The 17331-nt window shown below is 38.2% G+C and overlaps 1 protein-coding gene across 1 annotated transcript in view; it reads left to right on the top strand.

The window, feature by feature from the left end:
• The first annotated feature begins 3481 nt into the window (after positions 1 to 3481).
• Positions 3482 to 17331, top strand: part of NAALADL2 (N-acetylated alpha-linked acidic dipeptidase like 2) — a 434283-nt gene continuing 420433 nt past the window's right edge. Inside the window, exon 1 of the mRNA XM_074912228.1 lies at positions 3482 to 3558. The gene's annotated coding sequence lies outside the window, so the exon portion shown is untranslated. The remainder of the gene's footprint in view (positions 3559 to 17331) is intronic.

The following is a 17331-nucleotide window of genomic DNA, read 5'->3' as shown; positions in this document are numbered from 1 at the left end:
ATCTCCATCAGGAATAAAGTTATTTTCAGAGCTTGGTAACTTAACTGTAAAAGTTTGTGCATCCTATTTTAAGCCTTGGCATGAAACTTCTCCCTGTAGGAGAACATACAAATTTTTTTACATCTAACGCTATTTCCCCTTCTGATTGCAAAATGGAACTTGGCAGACTTATGCTTTAATATGTGGGTTATAACATGCATTTTAGGCCACATATATGTGCTTGTATTTTTAAAATGTTAGGAGTGATGGAACCAATTTATTTAATGCGCTTCGTGTGGAAAAAGCACATACTGAATATTAAGAGAGCAAGTCTTGGGAAAGTCTGAAAGAATGGGGAGCCACAGGCCAATAACTGGCTTAACACAAGGAAATGTGCACTGAAAAGGATGGATTGAGCAATTGAAGATGGGATTATAATATGATGAGTTGCAGCTGGTTCAGGAGAAAGACTAGCACTAAAGCTAAGCTGATTCTTCAGAGCCTGCCAGAGGTTAGAAAAACGGGAACAAAACTTCTTGGCTGAAGTTACAAATGAGTTCTGTGGCAGCCTAGATGTGCAATCTAGATGCCCTGTGTTTGGGGGCAGGTTGTATTTTGTTTCTCATTCCAGTGTATATTCCTGCAGCTCGCAGAACAGATTTGTTTGAGTATAACTTCTTACATGAACGATATTATATTGACATGAGAGTTATTGCAACTACATGCATGTGCTACCGCAAGGCTGTGCTGCTCTGGCAGTACTTGGTATAATAATAATGTGCTGTTACCGTCTGAGACGGCGAAGGCTTTGCTTTGGGTAATGGTAATGTCAAGTGTAAGTTATAGCTATAATTCAGAACAGATGTAGGTCCTAGTCTGCACTGAAATCTGAGCAGTAGGAAACTCACTCCACCTACAGCCATTTAGTTTGGGACATGAGTCATGAAGATGGAGAGGGAACAAAGAGGGCTGTATCTGGATCCCTGTCTCCTCTCTGTCCCTCTGAGTATTAATTTGTAGTCAATTATCCTCTATGTGCTTGGTGCTCTTTTTCTTCCATTGACTTTAAAGGTGTCTATTTGTACGAGTGTTAGTGTGCAAGTTAAGTTTTGATCTCCTTCACTTTATACAGAAGTAACTCTTGATGCCAGGTTTCGTAAAATCTGTTTTTGTTCATGCTGAGATACTTGTATGCAGTATCCTTCTTGAAAGAATATTTTCATAGCAAGCGCTGATAATGGAAATACTGACATACCTGTACAAGGTATGGGGCCACATCAGTTTAATTAGAATTGGGACTAGGGAAAAAAAAATGCAAAAGATGCTTCTAAATTTAGAATTCAAGCCATGAAATGAAAAGACTTGAATTTCTTACTTTTGGCAAGGCGTGAATTTCAACAGTAGTATAATATTCAGAGCTTGATGACAGAGATGTTTAAAAAGTGCTTCGTTATAAATTGGAACAAGTGCTTTCCTATTGAGTGTATAATTGGACTATTTCAAAATATTTTTTTTCTATATTCTTAAATTGCCCTGTTCAGGCTTGCTTTCTTAATCTTTATGGAGTGACGTTTATTTTTTATTTTTCAAAGCAAGAATTGTATCACCTTTATATATAGACTCATGAAGTGTGATTATATTTTTCATCTTAAAAAAAAAAAAATATGCTGGCTATTGGAAGTCTCTGAATAAATTAAAATTAGCTTGTGCTTCTAAACATGTTGCTGAATTGCCCAGTAGTTTGTGGTGATGTTTTAAAAATTATTTCCCCCAATAATTTTATTATTTCATGTACATGTGCTTTTCTCGCCCACTACATATTAGAGGTGAAACAGAAAACAAAGACTACAAATGAAAGACTACAGCCCTGGTAATGAAGGCTGGGTGTCACTATGTGATCAAGGTCTTGGTGATCAAAGCAAGGAATCCAGTGCAGGTGACTAAGTCCTGCCCGCCTCACATATGTACTCAGAAATTACGTACCATATCCCAAAGAAATCCTTACGTTGCCTTAAGTTTTGGTATTTAAGGAGGAGGTCAGGTATATATTCCATGAGATACAATTTTCTGTGCTTCTTATTTACTTTTTCTGAAACTCCTAAGTCCATATTTTAAACTTTGCAAGCATGAAATCTGAGATGCGAAAATACCGTACAAAATCACACAATTCTGTGAAATAGAGTCTGAAGAAAAATGACCCGTTATTGTGACAAAATTAATGGAATATTGAAGAGTTGATGGCTCTTTTCCATTGGCATAACTTGTGTTTAAGAAAAGAAAAAAGAGGACAATTTATTTAACTGGAACACTCAGCAGACAAGTCTTAAACTAGAAACAATTGAGTCTCTCTGTAACCTTGTAGTCTCATAAATTAACAGTTCTTAAGTACTAATGACCTGGGAAAGGCAGATGTTGTATCCAGCTGTTAAATGTTGTTTTTAATGCTTCCTTTTTTATAGAGACAGTTAATTCCACGGTAAAGCCTAAAACCGTTTCAGGAGAAAAAATTCCTAATGTAGTCCTCAGATGAGTAATGAGCTATGATAGTATGCAAGAGAAGCGTGAACTAATTTTATAGCTAACTCTTAATACATTTTGGGGTGGAGGGAGACAATTGTCATCATTCCTTATGCCTTGGCAATCTGCAGTCTGGCTACAGGAATTGTAACGCTCCATTCCCCGTTGAGCCAAGCTCCAGCACAGCAGTGGCAGGAATTGTATGTGTGTGGGTGGGGAAGGAGGAAGGGCAGGTTAGGACTGCAGGAACCCATAGCTTTGCTTTCTTACATCCCCTGGCAGAAGTGAACATTGTGTGGTCCGTGACAGATAATGCTTGTAAGGTGACAGAATATCCTTTCGCTGGCCCTTAGGTGTGTGTCTTGTCCTCAGTATGTTCACAAGGTCCATGCTTTTCCTGATGCTCCAGAGCTGCAGATGAGGGCCAGATCATTGGCAGCCCAGCATGCGTGCTGCTGCTGGGTGTGCAGCTCAGGGATGTCTGCCAGGGTCTGAGCCGAGGCTCCTGCCCTGGCCGACAGGTTTGCCAGAGCATGTCCCAGCACAGCGTGTCCCCTCGCAGCCTGCGCTGGGTCAGTCCCTGCACTGGTGAGTTGGGTCATTGTCTTAATCAGAATGTTGGGAGCTAAAGTACTGGTCTGCCTTCCAGATCTGTGGGATTTTTGACACCCAGTTATGCCGCTTTCTTCCTCCATGTCAGAAGATATTTTTTTCCTATAATAATAAATCGTCACTTTAGAAGTTAAGACTGAGATAGTAGAATAAATCCATCGACAACAGAGTGGTCAAATGGTAGCAAGTCTGAGTTTGTGATACACTTGGCAGTCCAAGTCTTGTTTCTAGATCAGTGGTTCAAAACCACAATATGCTTCTTGGAGGTCTCTGGAAGTTGTGTAGCCAGCTGAGGTCTAAGTTGTCTCCTTTATAAACAAAAAGGGAGTTTAGAGGAAGAAAGGATGTGATTTTTTTCTTTTTTTTTCTTAAACAGATTTTGCTGATCAGAAGGAACTCCATTGCTTGTCTGCTTTCAAATAAGGAAGAACAGAATCAGTACAAAAAAAGGTGAGATCCCTTGTCAAGAGTTTAGAGATAGCACATGTAGTACAGCCTTTTGTTCTTATGATACAGAGTTTAATCTTTAAAATGAGATATATGTTAGTATTGGAACCATATTCTCATGCAGATCAATGAGGGTGAAACAGACTGTGGCCAGTGATCAATCGTAAGAATATTTGTATTTATTTGTGACTATTGTGGTAAGATCAGTGAGGTAGCTAACGATAAAACAATTGCTAAGCGCTTGGAGGAATAGTGTTTTGTCAGCTGTTGTGTGTTGGTGAGACTTGGTGATTCAGAGGTGTCTGTATCATCTTGGGGGGAGGGTCTCCTAAAAGTTTGCATTGCACTAAACTGAGTCTGCTTATTTCCTTCTACAAATTGAAAGCATGGAAGTGCATTATACTGAACCACAATAGAATTGTTTGCTAAAAAAAAATACGCTTTTTTCACTTTGTTTTTTGTATTCTTTGTATGTTACTAATAGACTGACAAAGGGGAAAAAACAAAGCTACATACAAATCTTTGGTCTTAAGTTTAGCCTGGGACAGACTACAGTTACAGCAGATTTTAAGTCTTAATTTCAGTACCTCTTAGTTTTGTAACTATCTTTAAGTACACTGTACAGACTTTGCCACTAATAAACACAAAGATATGTTTTTACACTGTATTCATCTCTTAGGGTCTTCTTCACATCCTACTGTCACATCATACGTTTGACCTATTTTTTTAATTCTCATGGCTTTTTTAGTTTGTGTTTTCTTTTATAATCCTCCTAACTGTGTCAGAAAGCAGACATAATGGTTTATTTTTAGTCTGTATGGAACTTCTTGGTACTTGGAAAGATTATATGAGGGGTTTAGTGCTGCCTTCATTAGCTCTGATCCTGTTCTTATTCAAATACGAGCTGGCAGAACCAGTAAAAAAATGTCAGATGTTTTTTATATTGTGTGTGAATTTGTGTAATTTGTTTTGTAATTACAATAAATACAAAAGCAAGGTAAAAAACCTTTGTCATTAATGCACAGGAAGATAAAAAATTTTATATTATGAGGAATGTTCGGAATGATGACATGTCAAATATTTATCCATCTTTTCCAGGCAAAATGTTGTGTGAGTTAAGAAAACACTGCTAGAACAGCAGAAAACAGTCTTATCGCATTATACATCTTACCATTCTTAAAGGGAGGAAAAAAAATGTGCACTGCATTGCTTGAGGGTGTTGGGAGTAGGATGGAGACTAGTTCTGTTATGGGAACAATCATTTTGCCTTTCCTGTAACAGGTCAGTGTTTTTGCAGCTGCTTTTTCCCCCTGAATATACTGCACATATGTGGCTGTCCCTAGAAGCTTGATGGTTACCAGCAATGCAGTTCTGTATTTGTCTCTCCTGAGACAAGGTAGAGGAGGGCTGAGCAGAGAGGTTTCCTCTGCTGAGAAAGGACCTCTAAAGGATCCTCATGGATGACAACGCTCCACCGTGGCTTTGACTGGAGAAGTCTGTGTCTATCCTGCTGAACAGAACAAACTGGATTGTTCAGTGTTTGGAAATAGAAAATAACTGAGGTTGGATAATCAGCGCCTTGATCATTAGGCCATGAAATTAATCCTTGTCTGTGCATTTACTAGTAGCATGATTGAAATCACAAGGCAACAGTTTCCTGTCACCAAATTCAGCATTGCTGCTGACATTACATGTTCCTGGTAGTCTGAGGAGAGGAGTCTAGAAATGTTTTGCACCTAGTGATCAAGTTATCTGAGCTCTGCAAGAGATTTCTTCAGCTTACGTACAGGTACTTGCACAGCTGGCGTGAACAGCTATGGTCTTCAGGTCAGAGTCCCCTGGACCGGCTTCATGGTCCTCCCATCGGGGTCAGTTGAAGTGTCTTGGCCTCTTCCTGAGCTGGAATTTTAGTCGGCAACTTGCTTCAAGAAATAAATGAAACAATACAAATGCAGCTGTGTGGAAACAAGAATGCAGCATGGTTCTCACAATAAATACGTTGGGTTGATTAATTTGTTTGACAGTTTCCTTGCACTTATGCCACTGACCAAAATAACATCGCTGTTATCTGCGTTGATTGTTTCATCAAGCTTATCTCGTGTCAGGCAGTTCGACTAACTTGCCTAAATAAAAATATTCTTGACGCATATGTTGCATTCAGAATTACTTTTGCAAACCATTTAGGAACAATGACCTGTTGACCAAGGAATAAGGTGAAAAATTCCTGTATGGTTCTACACCAAAAAAAAAAGAAAAAGCCTGATAAAATGAAGTGTACATTAATGAGTGATATCAAAAGCTTCAGGCAGACTTCTGAGCTACGCCTGCGCCATTTGCCAACTACTGTAAAAGATTCATGGATCTGCTTAAATGGGTGTTTTATTCAACAAGTGATTTGTTTGTGCAGTGGTACACTTAAGTTAGAAAAACAGGCTTCTAAAGTGGTGTTATACTAAACATTACTGAATCATAGGTCTATGTGAAATATTTGCTTTGTGAATTTTTTCCTCAGTGACATTAATCTGGTTTTAAGCATGTGAAACTCCTGTGAAATTGCAACAATTTTATTTAATATTGTTGAATAAAGTCTCGTATCAGGAGGGAACCAGGAGGCTGTGGATGCTTATTGGTCATGATATTAACTTGCATTTAGCTTCAATAAGAAAAAACTCTTAAGCAGTTATTAATTTCGAGCAAAAGAATCCTTGTGGTTGTCAGTGAAACTATTCTCCTGCTTTTTATGTTCAGTACACCTTGAGTGATGTTTGCAAAGGGTTGTGTAATACCCAATTCCGTACAGTTTTATGTATTTCCTTGTCACGTCATCTATAATTGGATATTAAAAATAGAATTTCTGATAGCAGGCTGGTAAACTTAGGCGAAGAAGTAATTGTCTAAGGACTGAGCGAACTGCTGTGAAAGTTAATGTTACAAGCCTGGAAGATTGGAAAGTTTTTTTCCTTTGACTTCCCAAAATCCTCTGTGTTTTGCTAAATCATGGTTCTCTCTTGATCCCAATAGTTTGTGTTAATTTCGTGGACCTTTTTCTCTCTGCATCTGCAAAATGCAAGGGTAATTGTTTGAACTCTGGGAATTGAACAAAAGCAAAAGGAAAAAAAGCTGTAAATATGCATTGCCTGCCCAGGTTTGTTTAGAAATAGGGAAGTGAGACCAGTGATTTTTCTGCATGGTGTTGGGATGGTAAACATTAGTTAGGAGGTTCTGTCTCAAAACCAAACTTAACCTGGGCCATTCTTTCAATTCATTGAAACTAAATTTGCCCATGTATTAAAAAGACTGTTTTGCTTGTTGATTCATCATGGTTTGGAGATTGAGGCGAGATACTGAACCGATACACAACTGTAAGGTTAGAAGTTGAATCACTACCCGAACAAGAACTGCCCCAGGTTCTGTCGCCAGTATCTGTTCTTCCATATGCCGTGAACATCCATGCCAGAATCTGTTGCTCTGCTTTCCTTAACATATGGCAATCCAGTCCTTGTCTTGCATAAGTAAAGTCTTGTTTCACCTCGTTGGGGCTATGGCTATGCTGCTTGGGCTGTCTGGTCCTCTCTTAGAGGTACTGTTAATGTAGTGCTTCTCTTTAAGCTGAAGGACAGCTGTATTTCACAGAATCATCTAGGTTGGAAAGGACCCTGGAGATCATCTAGTCCACCCGTTCTCCTAGCACAGTTCCCACCTACAGCAGATTCTTAAGCTCCAAACTGACCCTACTCTTGAACACCTCCAGGGATGGGGACTCCACCACCTCCCTGGGCAGCCCATTCCAACGCCCAACAGCCCCTTCTGTAAAGAAATGCTTCCTAATATCTAGTCTGAACTTTCCCTGGCGCGACTTGAGGCCATTCCCTCTTGTGCTGTCACTTTCTACTAGGCTAAAGAGGCTCAAACCCAGCTCTCTGCAGCTTCATTTCAGGGAGCTGTAGAGGGTGATGAGGTCTCCCCTCAGCCTCCTCTTCTCCAGACTAAACAATCCCAGTTCCCTCAGCCGCTCCTCACAGGATAACGTGTTCCAGACCCTTGGCCAGCTTTGTAGCCCTTCTCTAGACACGTTCGAGTAACTCTATGTCCTTTTTGTAGTGAGGGGCCCAAAACTGAACACAGGAATCAAGGTGCGGCCTCACCAGCACCAAGTACAGGGGCAAGATCCCTTCCCTGTCCCTGCTGGCCACACTAATCCTGATACAAGCTAGGATGCCATTGGCCTGCTTGGCCACCTGGGCACACTGCTGGCTCATGTTCATCTGGCTGTCAATCAATACCCCCAGGTCCCTCTATGACTGGCAAAATTTGTGACACTTGTGCTGCTTTTTGGTATTCAAACTCTGACTGTCACCATGACCGCCCTTTCCACAAAAGTTGCTCTGCTGTTGGCTCAAGAGCTGACAGGAAGAGTTGTGTCATGTTCTAGCAACAGACTCATAAATACTGTTATGAAAAGTAGTTTGAGCTGAAATCAACTAGATTTCAGCTAAATGAATGCTAAAATAAAAAGTAAAAAATCTCTGGTAATGTCAAATTCACAGCAACTCTCAGAGCTTAGATATTACCTGGTTGAGTGCTGCAAATGTACTAGTACATACAAAATGTGCATATAGAATGAGGTAAACATTTTTAATTGCCTTGTGTCAAAGGGAATTCAGAGAACTGACCTGTATGAAAGTACTTTGTCGAAAAGCCATTAATATGATAGAAATCTCTCTAAATATCCTCAAGATATACAAGAGTTTTTTGCTATGACTGTTTTCCTTAAGAATACTACTGCGTATTCATTGTGAAACTCTAAGAAAAAGATTTACTTTACCTGTTCCTGAGATTCTAAATTTTAGGCTACTTCAGTAGTAATTGAAAAAGAATAAAAAAAAATCCCTAAAACAAACTCCCTAAAAACCTGTTAATCTTCGATTTGAATAGAATGTTTCAGACAAACAGGGTACTGCTCAGCCATTCCTGGATACTGTATTTATCTGTCACAGAGGTTTTTTGCCAACATTAATTTCATGAAGCTTACAAAAATAACTTTGGCTGCAAATGAAAATATTTTTAAGAGGAAAATATTTTTAAGAGAAAAATATGTAAACTCAGTTCTGAGAAGGCTCGAAGGGTAGAACTGAGTATTCCTCAAGCAATGCCCATAAGCTTTGGCAGTGTTCAGTGTAGCATTGCTTCCAGATACAGTTTACCTTGACGGTAGTGTCTGGTTAAGTCTGTTTGCACCATCAAGGGAGATTTACTTGTGTTGTCGTGACAGCATTAAAGCCACTGTGCATCACTGCTGCTGTGCAGTTCTTTGGAGGAGAGCTACTTAAATTAAAGGCATAATATTCATTTTACTGAGGAACTGCATAAAAGATTTGAGAATGAAAGAGCTATCATGCTGATGAAGGGCTGTGTTGAAAGGCATCAGGCTGAATTTATGTTGGAGTAACTGTCAGTGAAAACAGTGATTAATCAAGACCCTTACACACCCTTTTTTCTTTTGGTCTCTATTAGAATCCTATGAATATGACAAAAGGTATATCCTTCTGATTAATGACTAGCCTGACCCAAAACATTTGTACAATTGATCCATTAGATTCAGTTACTGTTTATGATTGGCTTTCTGTCTGATGTAATAAAATACTGCTATTCATTTTCTATTCAAGGACCTAATATTTTCAGAACTTCTGAGATTTGAAGGGCTGTGAAGTAAATGATTTTGCTTGTCTTAAGGACCAGAAAACTATTTTAAAAAAGGACAACACCTCATGACTTTGTCCAGAAAAAGTTTATCATATACCTATGTATATTTATATACATATAAATATACAGCACGTGCATATTGATAATTCTATTACATATTTACATTTCTATACACAAAAAGAAAAGGCAGCACAGTCTTTTCAGAGCATTTTGCCACTGTTACGTGCATCACGGTATATAAAGGTTACCCCTGGTTTTGTAATTAGTTTATTATTGATTTGAAGTTGATAATTAAGCATCATAAAACATTTATATACTTTTCAGAATGCAGGATGAAATTACCGAGTGTGCAGTTTGCCTCTACCTATTCCTGTCTTTTACTTCAGAGCCTGTAATACTAATTTTTGAAATTTTTCCTTAAAGTTTCTAACTTGTTCAGCATTGGTCAATAAATGATGTAAGTCGTGTGTCAGGAGAAAAGATTCTTACTAACACCCTGGAGTGTTTAAGCTGATTGGACTCTGACAGTGATCATAATTGCAGTGGCAATGATAGGCACTACACTATCCCTCACTGGCTTCTATAAAAGGTTGGACATACCGTATAAAATTTTGTGTCCCATAATTATGTTTTCTTAGCGTTTATAAAGACGTTGCAGTCTTCTCATTTTTGAACATTTGTGAATGTCAGTCTGCTGCTATATTGTCCTTCAAAAATAAAAATAACACATAAATTATTAAAATATATTAAAATTAGGGTGCGAACACACAGCCAGATGAATGGTGCGAGTGTACTTGGCTTCCTCCTGCTCTCTGGAGCTCCTTATCTACCAGTCTGGGTGTTGCACTGCAAGCCAGGCTGCAGCGTGCTCATGGAAATTGTGCTGCTGACTCTAGTGAGAATAAAATTAGTGTTTATAGCCCTATGTGGCAAAGCTTTTTCTTTTAGTGCAGCTCGTGTTTGAATGAGCTTCTAACATTCCTGATTCTCAGCAGAGCATGAGACCAAAAGGTTGATTACTACTACCATAAACCACTTAATGTATCTGCTCTTTTTTTTTATTTGAGGTCTCCCCATCTCCTTTCAGAGGAAACAAATGGAATATAATCCAATACTACTACAACTTTTTTTCTGCCAGTTTTCTCTTTAAATTAGTTTTCTGTATTAATTTTCACATTAGCTGTCTCTTTGATGTAATAATTGAGTCTGCTTCAGAGTGAAAGGAAAAAAAATGAGGAATGTGTTTCAGAGATTTTAAAAAGAGGCCATTTGAAAAATTGCATTATTTAACAAAACTTGGATTTCTGGTGCCGATTTTTAGTCTTTTACATACTATTATACATAAAGATGGCTGCCTATGAGGTGATAATATCTAGAAGATTTTATAGTGTGAAGGGACAAAAACGTGGCAGATGTCCTTTATATGATAGAAGGACAGAGCTGTTCTAGCTGTAATACTCATCTTGTTGGAGTTCAGTAACTTATCTCCTGTTAGCATGAATGCAATTCATGTTAGCTAATGGCCTGCAATCAATCTGTACATAATTCTTAAGTGCCTGATTAGTAGAACATTAAACATAAAAGAACATGGCATTAAGCATCTTCTGCAGTGGGGCATAGGTGTCCGTAGATTTTTGGATGAGCTAGACTGATGATTTCAAAGCAGGATAAGGAAGTGCTATTGGTGAGCGATGTCATCTGTGCTTGTGCAAAATGTAATCAATCTTTGGTGGGGGTGGAGAGGAAGCAGATCAAAACAGTTCATACCTCCGGTAATTACGAAATAATTTGTTAACTTACATTTTGCAACCATTACAAGCTATAGCTGGTGACATCAGGGTGCCAAAAACCACCAGTGACTGGTCATGCTGTTTTCTAATTCTAATTTTCTATTATAAAATAATTTCAGACTTTCTTTTGTTGTTATGCTTCTTGGTTTGTATGTGTGTAAGCAAATCTATATATAAATAAACCAAACAAGAAGGCAGATTTTTTTTTTAAATAAGTAAATTCCTTTTTTCTTTCTTTAGACGTGGCTGTCCATATAATAACCTGTTGGGTTAAATAAAGTGTCATTGAGCCACAGATCCATACGTAGTAGCAACCATTATAACTGTTAGCCTAAGGAAGATGTGTTTAGCCTTATCTCATGAGTGTGTTATAAGACAACATTATTTAAGGTTGTCTGGAAAACCAGTATTGAAATACAGTTGCCCTGGTCATTAATATCACCACCAGAAGTAGAGCTTTTTGGTGGGTAGGATAAGGAGATCCGTGACAAAGGAAAACACCTGACTTGTGAAGAGAGTACTGTAGAGTACAGCGTGCCTCTCCTGAAAGGCTGAGCAATGGGGAAATGAAAAAAAAGAAACCAACCCTTTGAATAATTGAATGTGGTATCTGAGGATATGGGAATAGGGAAAGGGGAAATGAAGAACACATTTTGCAGTGACACTGTGACATTGATTTTCATAAATCGCCAGTTGTAGATTAATGAAATGTTTTATTTTACACACCGGGAGTGCTGCTCCGTGTGCTCTGACATCTCATTAGATGCTTATTGTCGTAGGTGGTAGGAGTGCTGAAAGCTCGGGATTTAGCAAGGGCAGTGTTTGGTACTACGTTCATGATACAATGTTGATTCTGGTGCTTGCTTCAAAGTTTTAGAGTAGCATCAATTTACTGTCTTGCTGGAGTGAATTTTGTCTGGTGTTAGACACGCTAACTAATGCAAATTTTAACTGCATGATAGATAGCTGGAACCAGAAATATCTCCCAAGTCTCCATTCTGCCACTTGAAAGCTTAAGGTGTAAAAATTTATGGCTGACTTGCCCAACTTGTGCCATCATGGGGCATTCAATTATGGATCTATGAGGCTAGCTTGATATTTTTCATTTTCTAAACTTCCATGTGGTTATGCATTTCAGGACAGATTCAAAGTGTAGTCTTCTGGAAATTGTGTCTCCCTTCTCTATTAAACACTGTTGAACTGCTGCTGAGAAGCCTCAAGGGGAATAAAAAAGTAACTGAGCTGAATCAGATCACTGAGACTGTTACATGCTGCCACCTGGTCACAGGGATGATGAGGACTTTGGGTAATGCCTGTTTATTTAATGACTAGGATTTTCTGTGGGGTATTTAATGACTCGGATTTTCTGTGGGGTCATTGAAACAACTGTTAATTTTTGAATTTGCGTAGTTCCATGTTTTTTGCATTCATTGAAGTTATTTTGTGATAATTTGTTGAAAGCTTCAACATGACAGTGTTGTTAGGCTTCTGGCCTGTAAGCGCTTCAACGACTGCTTGACTTGACTTTACTTCTTGCCCTGGAAATCCAGATGTGCATGGTTGGGCAGTAAGACAGGACTGGCACTGAGAGGAGATTTAGCCCAGGGGACGGTCAGATGTAGCTGCTGAGGTCAGCAGGACTGCATGCCCGTGCGTAGCTTTTCAAGTCTAAATAGGTTAGAGCTGTTGGTAGGTTGAGCGTTATGGCCTGCTTGAACAATGCACGTTGTTATTTGTGAATGTCTGTCAAGATCCTCTCTTTACATCATAACTAATGTATGGTATAAACACTCTCCTTTTCTTCCTGCTTGTGCTGCTGAAACTTTAACCATTTTTTTCCTACTATAGATAGGCTGCAGTGCTGGGCTTGGCCTTGTGAGAGTCTTGGAGAGGCCATGGCAGACACGCATTTTTTTCCCACAGAATTACTTAATAGTAGTTTGTCCATCACTAGTTACAGATGCATGAAAAACCTCAAGGGGCTTGGTAGCGAGGGTTGTAGCCTATGTACTCTAATAGAAGCATATTCTTTTCTAGCTAAAACTTAAAGTTTTTTTTTTTTCTTCAATAGTTATGGTATTAAGTAATACTAGTGTAAGGTAATGTAGATAGATGTAGCTCATATCACTCTAAATCTGTCTCTACTCTATATGCTTGTCAGTTGAAGAGTCGTAAGTACAGGATGCAAATGTGAAACATCAGGGATGTTGACACAGAATGCTAAGGTATGATTCACACCGAAATAATTTTATGTTGTGAATACATAGGTAAGTAATAGCACAATTCATGTGACTACCAGAATGTGTGAAAGCTGTGACAAAAATACTTGTGATGCACTTTTCATTAACTCTCAGGAAAAAAATTTGAGAAGACTCATGTATGCCCCTAAGGAATAAAATGCATAGACATCTCGGTAAATGTGTTTTGAAAGTTTGACCATGAAAGTAAATGGATGGAAACTCTCTGGTCTTGTTTGGGGAAGCATGTAAACATCTGATGTATTTTAGGAGTTTGATTAAGCCCAATTCAGTCTGATAGCAGTTAGAAGTTTTTCTCTGGCAGAGCTTGTTCTCTTCAGACAATTCTGTGCTTGTCTGCTAAGATGTGGCTGCTCAGACATCCCCAGAGGTCATAGCACCCAGCTGAATTGTAGTGCCTCTTCATTTCATACTGTGCTTATTCATTAAGGTAGGATTTTTAGTTGTGTTACATATTAAGAAAAGGCTTTCTAGTATGCACATCTGTTTGTTTTCATGCATTTGAAAGAATCATGCATTAGAAAATTTTTGTTTTCATGGATTAGACAATACTGATTTCCTAATTGTTTAATGGAGGCATGTCCTTCCTAGAGAAAAGGAGACCTTACAAATAAAAAGTAGTCACTGCTATACAGAATGTGCAAAAGCGAAGAAATAAAACCCATTAGAAATAGTTGAAGAAAAGGTTTGTGGATGATTGTTTCACTGAATGCTTTTTGTTTAAAATGATCTACATCTATTACTTCATTCTAGAAGAAGAAAGCTGACGGGCAAAATGAAGTATAGAAAGTTTTTTTTCAAAGGCTTTTCTTTTTTCTTGAAAGCAAAGCACTTGCCATTCTTCCCCTTAAGTAGGTTTTTGTTTAGTTATAACTGCTGTAGGTAAATAGTTAATGGCAGGGAAAACAATTCAAACCAGTTACTGGGGAAACAATCTATGGCTGCTTATTCTCCATTCCTACAAAATTAACAGGCTTAACTTCAGTCATGGCTTAATTAATATGCAGACTGTTTCCACTACTGCTAAAGCTGATGGGCATTCTGGAGACAGTCAGCTGTTATTTAATTTTTCTCTTTTTTAATCAGATTCCATGTTCCTACTTAATCTGTACTGCCTTGCATTCTTTTAAGAATACACTACATATGTAATACATCTATGTATAAATAAATGTAAATACATATCAAGTAACAGTGGTCAAATTTGTCACCTTACCTTGCTTGGAGTGGCACTTTAAGGTGCTTTATAGTGAATGCACAAAGCAATCGTGGCGATGCTTCCGTCAGCTTGAGTGGAGCTGTAGTGGAGTTGTGGCTTGCATCCCTTCAAAGTGATGTGGGCTGATTATTTCAATGTGTTATTTCCCAAATGGTAAAATAATGTTAGTACTGTTCCCAAATGCCAACATACTGTTGATAATTTCCCCAAAAAAGGGGAAAGTGACAAATTAGAGAGAGGGGAAAAGTCAAGTAGGACAGTATATGGTATGTCAAACAGCTATATAATTATAGGAGTGGGAAGGCAAAAATAAAGCTGAGGAATAAAAATATATCCCAAATCCTAAAATGGGAAGCTGATGAGAAGCTTCTCTTACTTTGTAAAAGAAGGACTGACTTGCATCAGCTGTCTCTATCTCCTGTGTTATTTTTCCCAGTGTTATCATTGCTGCTAATATTTCTTGTCGATGCTTTCTCAGCTCTCTTAAATCTTATGTTTTTTCCAGGCTTGCTTGAAGCTGAGAGGTAGACTAATATCCTTTTCCCAGAGGTATACTTCTGACTGTTTGCTTCTGCTGGAGGGTAGAGGTTAGAGATGGAGCCTGCTTAATGTATTTACTTAAAGCTTTTCTTTGAGATGATTAGTGCTAGAGTTTATTGAAAGTATGAATACAAAACTTACTTCAAAAAAATACAAGCCAGCAACTGGGAATAAGTAGTGGTTAACTAAAGGCTGGTTTTGTTCTGTAGTTGGTGGAAACCTGAAAGACTTGATGTTTATGACATGAATTTCCACTTTTTCTTTTACAGGTAAGCTTTCTATATAAGCAGCAGATTATGAAAACATACATTTTAAAAACGTGGTGAAATGGTTTTAAATGAGTCTTAAAGCATTTCTTTTTCAGGGATGAACTATCCTTATGTGCTTATCAAGTCTTTTTCAAGTTGAGAGGGATGCTTGATTCTTTGGGCTCTGTCTCTGTAAAATAGCTAAGCAAGCTTTTATTCAAATGAAAAGATTGCTATTGAAATCTATTTAAAGATAAATTGCCAAAGTTACTCTGACATGCTAGCTAAATTTTCTAGGACTGTTTGTCTCTTAAGCGTGTGCTACACACACACGCAGAGGAATAGTAGAAGAGGCTGGTAAAGGAAATGGGAATATAAACCTCCATGCATTCTTATTAGCTAAAACAGAAAAGTAAGTCCCAAATTTCATCCTTTTCCCCCTCAAAACAGAATTTCATCAGAAGAATTCAATCTGAGCATTGCAGCTGACAGGGGCAGCAGGTTGGGAAGTTAGTAGTGAAGCAAATAAACCCTCACCTATATCACATTTCTTTGTGCTTGCTACCCTTCAGAAAAATAATTAAAAAATTCTCTTTGTCTGAACCTCCATGTGATAATCTGTAGGGTAATAAAGGCACAAGTTCAGCTGTTTCTTTTTTTTTTTTTTCTGAGAGTGCTCAATACTTAAAAGCTTAGGCATTCAGCACAAGTTTTTGAAAGCAGTGTAAGTAGAAACAGAATTTTCAGGGAGTTTACAAGTGCACACACTTTTTGCTTTACAGATGGACAAAGAAGAATTTGATATATTGGCGAATGAGCCTTGAATTCCTGAGTTAGTTGTAAAAATGTGTATGGTGTGCCTTGGCCTAAAGATGTTCTAACAAGTTGGACTTTCTGGTGGGAATGTTTTTTGTGATAGCTTCAACTAAGTTCAGCATCTTTGCATTATTTATAGCCATCTGCTTCATGTGGTGAAGGCTCTGGCTCAATTAGATTACCTTTTAGCAGTAACAGCTCTCAGGAACAGTACAAACAGGCGTGCATCTGGCTGCTGCAGAATACATAAGAAAGTAAATAAAAGTCAGTGATGTCTTCTCACAAGTTTCTTTAACTGCTTTATTTGTGGAATAAAATGGATGTGTAATGAAAATACCCCAGACCCAACATCTGTGATGACCTTTGCCCTACACTGTGAAATTAAGGAGCTTTAAGGTATGGAAGTATCTATGTATTTACAAAGGATTAAACAAAAAAAAAACCTGACCCACAACCCAATGAGTTACAAACGCCTCTGAGCTGAGTTTTCATGTCTACATTTCAGTTTTGCAGGATGGAGTTATAAACTTAATGGGGAGGGGTGGTGGTGGTGGTAAGATGTGACATTCTAAACAAGATGTTTAGAAAGAGCAGCCAAGAATCATGGAAACCACAAGATACTGTAATTCTGTAGCCACAGGCAAGTCCTTCAGTCCATTTTCGGTCTCTAATGGCATCGCTGGGACAATATCATTCCTCTTCTGCATGATCTGGTTTGGAGAAAAATTATGTTCACAAATGAGTCATTTCACTGTGGAAATACGGAACGCATGAGGTAGATTGCAGTGACTCCCTCTTGATTGTGGGTGGAGAAAGGAAAAGAATATCTCTAATATTTTTAGAGAACTATAATTATAAACAAGAGTGAGTGGCTCCAGAATTTTTGTGTGCTGAATAATCAGATTGAGAGGCAAATGATCTTTGACCTTTACTGCTTTTCATAACAAGGGTTGGGAAGTGAAAAGATGACCAAGATTTTGTACTCTTGAAGTCAGCAGTGGTATAACATCAAGGAGAGCTCAAGTATGCATTCATTTATTTGTACTAAATAAAGCCATATAAGTAGATGCAAAATGGTGGATGTTTATTAAGAGATGTGAATTCTTAGGTAAGTGGAAGCTGGTTGTGTTGGTTTGGAAGAATTAATGTTGAGGAGTAGACTTAAGCTACTTAACTGTGTTCCTGCCAAAAATCTGATCTGGGTG

The sequence above is a fragment of the Athene noctua genome, chromosome 8 (genome assembly GCF_965140245.1).
Source record: "Athene noctua chromosome 8, bAthNoc1.hap1.1, whole genome shotgun sequence".
NCBI lineage: Eukaryota > Metazoa > Chordata > Aves > Strigiformes > Strigidae > Athene > Athene noctua.
The sequence above is the reverse complement of the archived record's forward strand: the minus strand, read 5'-3'. Positions and strand labels throughout refer to the sequence as shown.